The sequence below is a fragment of the Xenopus laevis genome, chromosome 1S (assembly GCF_017654675.1).
Source record: "Xenopus laevis strain J_2021 chromosome 1S, Xenopus_laevis_v10.1, whole genome shotgun sequence".
Classification (NCBI taxonomy): Eukaryota; Metazoa; Chordata; class Amphibia; order Anura; family Pipidae; genus Xenopus; species Xenopus laevis.
The window spans coordinates 104,707,172-104,715,132 of NC_054372.1; positions in this window are offsets into that span (position 1 = coordinate 104,707,172).

The following is a 7,961-nucleotide window of genomic DNA, read 5'->3' on the forward strand; positions in this document are numbered from 1 at the left end:
AAGTGGAGATAAAAAGCGCCTTCTCTTACAAAGGGAAACATGGTGGATACATAAAATGGACACTGTTGAACCATTTGGCATGAATGAAGCAATGTCCTATAAATGTTTTTTTATATATGACTCCTTTCTTTCAGATATATTCTGGAATAATCATGGATAATTTAGGTGTTCAGATACTAACTGACTGAATATTCTTGGATTACTGCTGCGGTAGGAGACAGCTACTAAAATACTATTTTGATTTATATATTTGATATACAAGTGGTAAGGTTACCTGATACAGTATAACTACACATAAGTGCTGTTAGTGAGAAGGCCACAAGATGGCAGTACTTTTATGTTCTGAGGATTCTTTATGTACCTGGCCACACCATGGAACGGGTGCGACTTGTTGGTTGGGTGAAGGGTTTAAATATTTGCTTGCTCAGTGTATTTCTATGCAAAGAAACTTGTAGCAATGAAGTGGATGAGTCCCCAAGCACCTACAGTCAAACAATGGGTGCAAATGATAAACAGTAAACTGCCTGTCATCAAACTCACATATATGGCCAGAAAATGTCCCCAAAAGTTTGAAAAAGTTTGGGATCCTTGGCTAGATGCCAACCCAGACTCAGCCCCCTAGGTTTGAATGCTCTTACTATTCTTCTGTCTGGAGTGTCTCCCCTCTCCCGTCCCGTGACCCCCGCGATTTGCCTCTGCTAATTGTCGAGATGTTTTGATGTATATCTGCTCTTGAATTGCTGTCGCCAAGCTGTACGTGTTTTGTTGTGTACTGTCTTGTTGTGTTATAACAGCAAAAATAAAAACCTTTAAAAAAAATATTTGCTTGCTGTGCCATTGTATTTTATGCAACTGATGCAGGCGAATGTGCTGAAACATGTTGTGTGTGTTTTTCTGCAATTAAAAGAGAATGACAATTTGAACATATGATGGACTCTCCAGGTGATACGTTATCACACACATGTATATATGTCCAAACATGGCCTTCCACAACAGAAGGTCCCTCCCAGGGGCCAGAGCACTTAGTATTCTGCACCTCTGGTGGCATGAACAGTGTTTAGGTGCCCTTATTAAAAAAACAAAAACAACCTCTTTATGCTGCCAGACATTTGCAATTAAATCTGACAGGGAAGTTGATGGTGATTGCGGTACCCTTCTGTTCTGTGCAAAGACTGTCCTCCTGTGCATGCACTGCTCATGGAGGGAGTGGACAGAGGGCCAGTACCTAACAAGTATGTATCCTCCAAAATTAGGAAGGTTTCCAGAATCAGACCTGTAAATCAAATTTCATTGTTGTTCTTGAATATTATAATTTGTTGCGTATGAGCTTGGTATAGGGGCCCTCTCATTTATCGCATTCATTTCTTTCTTAAGCAATCTCTCCTTTTTCTCTACATATGGGGAAAGCCTTGGCAACAGGCGCTCCTGTAGAAAGTAAAATACAGCCAGTCAGTTGTGCGTACACAGGTGATAGGTATCACAGGAAATTCTTTACAAATTGAGGCAAAAAATTGCACCACTGCAGAAACCCATAAAAACCAGCTAGTTACTGAAATTATTAAAATATACAGTGGGCATATTGCTGATTGGTTGGTATAGTCTCCTACAGTGTCAGATTGGTGTGTCTGGGGCCCTCTGGGACATCGACATCAAGGGCCCCCCCATGTGAATCAAAGGCCCCCCTCCTGACCCACACCTCCTTTCACCCGCTGCTGCGCTGCATATGTTTTACCTTCTTAACTTGCATCTGTGATAGGACAGAGGGGTTGGGGTACCGTAATGTCTGCTGTACCACAGGGAGCGGGCCTGGGTAAGCAGGGCCCATGAAGGCTGAGGCCAGTCCCTCCCTGGTCTACTACAATTTTTCTGAATTTCGTCCACATAAAGAGCTTGACTGACTGGTGTTATACAGTAAATGAAAAAAAGCTGCTACCCTTTCTGAATATCTTTACAGGATATAGTGACTTTTAGGGGCAGATTCATCAAGGGTTGAATAGGAAATTCAAATTCAAATTGGCAATAATCCAAACTCAATTTGAATTTAAATTCAAAATTCGAGATTTATCAAACCTTTACCCTGGGAATAATTCAAATTTGACTATTCGCCACCTAAAACCTGCCAAGTTCATGTATAAGTCAATGGGAGAGGTTCAGTGACCCACTGGAAGATGTTTTAGAGTTTTAGATATCCGATTTTTTTTCTTAAATTACCTACCAATCGAATTTCGAGTATATTCAAATTTATTAGAGTAAAAAATTCACATGAATTCGAAATTCGATACTATACTATACAGTAATGCAGGCACATTGTCTTCAAAGATTGGGGGGGGGCAAAAACCTTAGTACTGTATAGAATAAGGTGATACTTATGAAGGTTGTGAAAAATGAAAATGATGGAAAATCAGAAAATAAGTTATGTTCCTGATCATTCAAACAACCACCAGAGAAACAGGGAAAATAGAAAATTTTTATAACCCTGTTATCTCCAAGCTAACCAGTTCAGATGAATCATGCCAAGAGGTATATAGAAGAAAAAGTATTTTAAAACATAACTTTTAATAAAAGTAAGTTAAAAACACACGCACCCACAAAAACAATGCCATATGAGACTCCATTGTAAGTATATGGAAGTCCGGGACCCTGTCCCTAAAACAACACACAATTAAAAGCCAAGCATAGGGTGAATCAGTGGACAATTATTGTAGTCAGCGTTGTAAATTCACGCCTGACCACAGTAGTGATTAAAGTAATAGCCATATATTTGTAGCCATTCGCAACACCTCCCTTCCAATCATTCCCCAGCCCAAATTCTACCTAGCTACGTGGGGGAACCTTGATCGATCTAGTCCTGAACCCTATACCTCTGAGAGCGAATTGAGTGACTCTTCACAGGGGAATGGGATAGACGGTCGTCCGAGCAATAGATCTGCTCAGAGTAGGCAGTATTCTAGAAATAACTCACAACTGGGCGTACCACAGACGGCCCAACATTTTTTAGAACCACGCCAGGGGGAAGGGGGAGGGAGAGTAAAACTAAGGGATCGACAACGCTGGGGCTATCGACACAACAGATAGCCAAAAAGGACACCCTACAGGTTTTTAATCTTTCTAAGACAAAACTCACTTACCATCAACTGGAGGGCTTAAAATATGGTCTGTCTTTTTCTCCAACCAATTCATTTGTTTTATTTGATTTAATTAAAGATTTACACCTCTTTGGGAGAAAACTTTCACTTCATAAACATTTCTGTAAAGATAATAAGGGTGCACAATGGAGTATGGAGGAACAACAAGCTCTTTCAGATCTGTACTATCTGTTGGAGGACAATGAGGAATATAGAACTGATGTCACAGGTCCCTTTACACAACTAAGACCGAAGAGCACGTACACACCTTTGGGCGCAGGTGGGGCTAAAATTGAGACCTTTATTGAATGCTGTATTCAAGATTTTAAAAAACTGCATTATAAGGCACAAAATAAAGGTCGTGGTCTTAATAACTTGCCCTTTAAAGTAAGACAGGGAATTAAGGAGCTGGAGAAAAATGACAACATAATAATAAAGCCCAGTGATAAGGGCGGCAATATTGTAATCCAGGACAGAGAGAAATACATTCAGGAATGCCTGCGTCTTTTAAAAGATAAAAATTGCTATACGCTCTTGAGTACAGACCCCACAAAGATCTTCCAAGCTGAACTATTATTAATTTTGAAAAAAGGAAAGGAATTCAACGTGATCAGCAAGGATGAACTAAACTACATGATGGTTAAATCACCCACCATACCTACATTTTACACAATCCCCAAGATACACAAAAATGCGACATCTCCACCGGGACGCCCAATAGTATAAGGAATAGGGAGTCTTACAGAACCAGCAAGTAATTACATTGACAAGATATTAAAACCTTTTGTACTAAGTCTCCCATCCTTCATATTAGATACCATGGATACTTTACGCCACCTTGAGGGGATCTCTCTAAGGGATGATCAGTTCCTGGCCAACTTGGATGTAGAATCGCTATATACGAGCATTCTGCATGAGATAGGACTCAAGGCAGTTAAGGATACCCTAGAACAGAGGGGACAACAGTTTCAAAAGCATAACGCCTTTCTGTTAGAGTTGTTGGAGTTCATTCTGAAACACAATTTTTTCACATTTAATGGCCGTTACTATCATCAAGTACGGGGTACAGCGATGGGTAGTACCTGCGCCCCCACGTACGCAAATATATACCTAGGATGGTGGGAACACAATTTTGTGTTTCATGAAGCTTTAGTGGAATTTACTGAGAACATTGATTTGTGGTTACGCTACATTGATGATGTAGTTTTGATATGGTCTGGCACCCCAGAAAAATTTTACAGATTTGTAGACAAACTTAACTGCAACAGCATCAACCTTAAGGTCACGGCAGAAATTAATAGGGATGCAATTAATTTCCTGGATATTCGCATTTATAGAGATAATAACAATGACGTACAAACGACAGTTTTTAGAAAAGATACGGCAACTAACAATTTGCTACATGCTAAAAGCCAGCATCCATCTAGTCTGATACAAGGCATACCTACTGGCCAATACCTAAGGGTGAAAAGGATTTGCAGTACAGAGACGGATTTCAAAAAAGAGGCTGATAAGCTATATCTGAGATTTAAACAGAGAGGGTATAGCCATAATTCCCTCAAGAGGGCGTTCAAGAGAGCCTTAGTGGCAGATAGGAATCAGCTTTTGATCCCTAAGAAACATAATGAGGCCCACAAGATGAATAAGTCCAATAAATTAATAAGATTTATAGGAAATTATTCCTTTGAACATAACGAGATTCGCCAGATACTAACTAGCCATTGGCAGATTCTTGAGCAGGACAAAGATTTGTCAAGAGTAATAGGAACAAAACCCACAATTACGTTTAGGCGTAGCAAAAATCTGCGGGACCAATTGGTACATAGTCATCTGAATAATAAGGGGAAACCTACATGGTTAGAAAATAAAACTAAAGGTTGCCATAAGTGTGGGAGTTGTCTGGCCTGTCCGTACATTGAAAAGGCTTTGGCATACGTGGGCAGAGAGGACAAACCAATATATACTCTAGAGCATTTTATGAACTGTAAGACATCAGGCGTTATATACGTAATGACCTGTCAATGTGGAAAACGCTATGTTGGCAAAACAAAACGAGAATTCAGGAGAAGAATTCTTGAACATGTAGGAGATGTAAAACATAAGCGAAATACATCACTAGCTAGACACATCAACGAAACCCACAATGGTTGCCTGGAAATGTTAAAATTCACAGCAGTTGATCGAATAGAACCCACTTTACGAGTCGGGGACATAGATAGAAAATTGCTGCAGCGAGAAGCGCAATGGATATATTGGCTCAATACAAGGGCTCCTAATGGCCTGAACGAAGGTTTTACCTTCTCCCCCTTTCTTTAAAAATGTCTTTAAAAATATGTGTAAGAAGTTTGTTAATGGCCTGAATGCAGGCTTTACCTTCTCCTTTACTCCTTTAAAAATGTTTATAAAATGTAGTGATATGGGGTACAAAAACTTCCCAACTTCTGTACTGTCAGATACATATGAAAAGATTTGACTCTGTTTCGTTAATTATAGAAATTTATTCAGTGTCAAATAGACTTTATTTTAGGTATCCTATCAGTTTCCAGACTGTTATGCCTAGTCTTGAATATCCCCCCTTTTATTAGATCCATCCAGCTAGCAGGGCAAGCCAGGGAGTGTACTGCGCTCCAAGCTGAAGGGATTGACTGGGGGATGCGCATGTGCATCGCTACACTAGTGGTTTAACCCAGCAGACGAATCATCATGGGGGAAGTGGCCCTTGCGCAAGAGTAAGGGCAGCGCATGCGCATCGGTACTTTGAGGCAAAAGTGGGCGAACTATTGAGCGCAACCGGAAGCTACTATGCGTAACCGGAAGTGACGTCACGGAAGTGACACAAACGTGCGTTTCTACACGAGCGGTAATGGATACCTATTTAAACTGATTTTGGACGCGCACTCGCCACTTATGCCCCTGAAGAAGCCGTGGTACACGGCGAAACGCGTAGGGCGGGTGGCATAGGTGGACAGTGGGCGAATAGCTCCCACTTGTTCCCCACGTAGCTAGGTAGAATTTGGGCTGGGGAATGATTGGAAGGGAGGTGTTGGGAATGGCTACAAATATATGGCTATTACTTTAATCACTACTGTGGTCAGGCGTGAATTTACAACGCTGACTACAATAATTGTCCACTGATTCACCCTATGCTTGGCTTTTAATTGTGTGTTGTTTTAGGGACAGGGTCCCGGACTTCCATATACTTACAATGGAGTCTCATATGGCATTGTTTTTGTGGGTGCGTGTGTTTTTAACTTACTTTTATTAAAAGTTATGTTTTAAAATACTTTTTCTTCTATATACCTCTTGGCATGATTCATCTGAACTGGTTAGCTTGGAGATAACAGGGTTATAAAAATTTTCTATTTTCCCTGTTTCTCTGGTGGTTGTTTGGATTTTGTTGGTTCTTTAATGAACACTAACCTGCAGATAAATTAGGTCTGAAACTTGACTACACTCACCTTTGTGAATTTTATGTTCCTGATCATTGCCTGTCAGCAATCCAAACGTAATTAATTATCAATTAGACTTATCACAATTCTCATAACATTTTCTAAGCCTGGTGTTGGTGCATCTGCAAAAAACAAAACACTATGTGGTCTGAATTCCGATTATTGTACGATTCTCTAAATTCCAAAAGTTTTCCAATTTTTTTAAAAAAGCTTTAAAAATTAAAACTTTTGCAAAATCATCTAAATATACTTGTAGGGAGAAATATTTTTGTTATAATTAACTGAAAATCTACCTGCTCAGATCTTCCGTAAAAAGTAGCTGTTTGTTTTGATCTTTCCCAAGGCTTCCCCAAGTGCCTGCTGGTGTATCTGATATATGTCTTCAACTAATCAGGGTTGTGTAACTCATGTTTTACTTCTTCCCTGTTTGTATAGCAGTTAAAACCCATAAAGTCTCCATTAAATGTGTTATTTATTCCTGTAGCATAATATCTTCTATTTATTGGAGAAAAATATCCTTGATATGAAAATGAAAAATGAAAAAACTATTACTGAAAGATACTTCCATTAGATTTGACATAGCCAAATATATTTTATAGAATGTACTGTTCCTCATAGGCTAGAAGAAGCTATTTTATTGTATATTCCTTAACCAATAGAGTTATGTAACAACATAGCAAATGTTTTACACTGCTCCCTGACACCATCCAATTAGATATTGGCTTCATTCTGTTTGTACAGGTATGGGATCTATTATTTGGAATACTTGGGCTTTCCTGGATAAGGCATATTTCCGGACTTTGTCTCCATACCTTAAGTCTGCTAAAAAATCATTTAAACATTAAATAAACCCAATAGGACTGTTTTGACTTCAATATGGATTAATGCAGTTTAGTTAGTTTCAAGTTTTATCATTACAGAGTAAAAGGAAATCATTTAAAATAGAATTATGTGCTTAAGGTACTAAAGGATATTTTGTGCAAAACACTATTATGGACCAGCTTAAATATTTTACACTATACGTAGCCCTTATATTTAAATGAAGGGGCCTTTGTCTCTTACTGTGTCATATTTTCCAGTTATTATTTTATTATTATGTTGTATGTATGTATTTCAGCCTTCTCTCTAGTTATGGTTCTTGTGCCAGAGTGCATAGAGATGAATGGTCCTTGTCTATCACTCCATTCTATGAGAGGCAAGTTTGTAGATCTGTGTACACCTGGTTCATGGTTAAGTAATTTCAAGCCAGAATAGAGTGGATTCGACCAGACTGTTCAATCACTAAGCCTCCGTCCAATGAAGCCAATATCAAATAGAACAAGAAAGTGATGAATTTCAGTCCAACGCAGTGGGTTGCTGCAAAATCAGTGCTTTATTCGACACAACA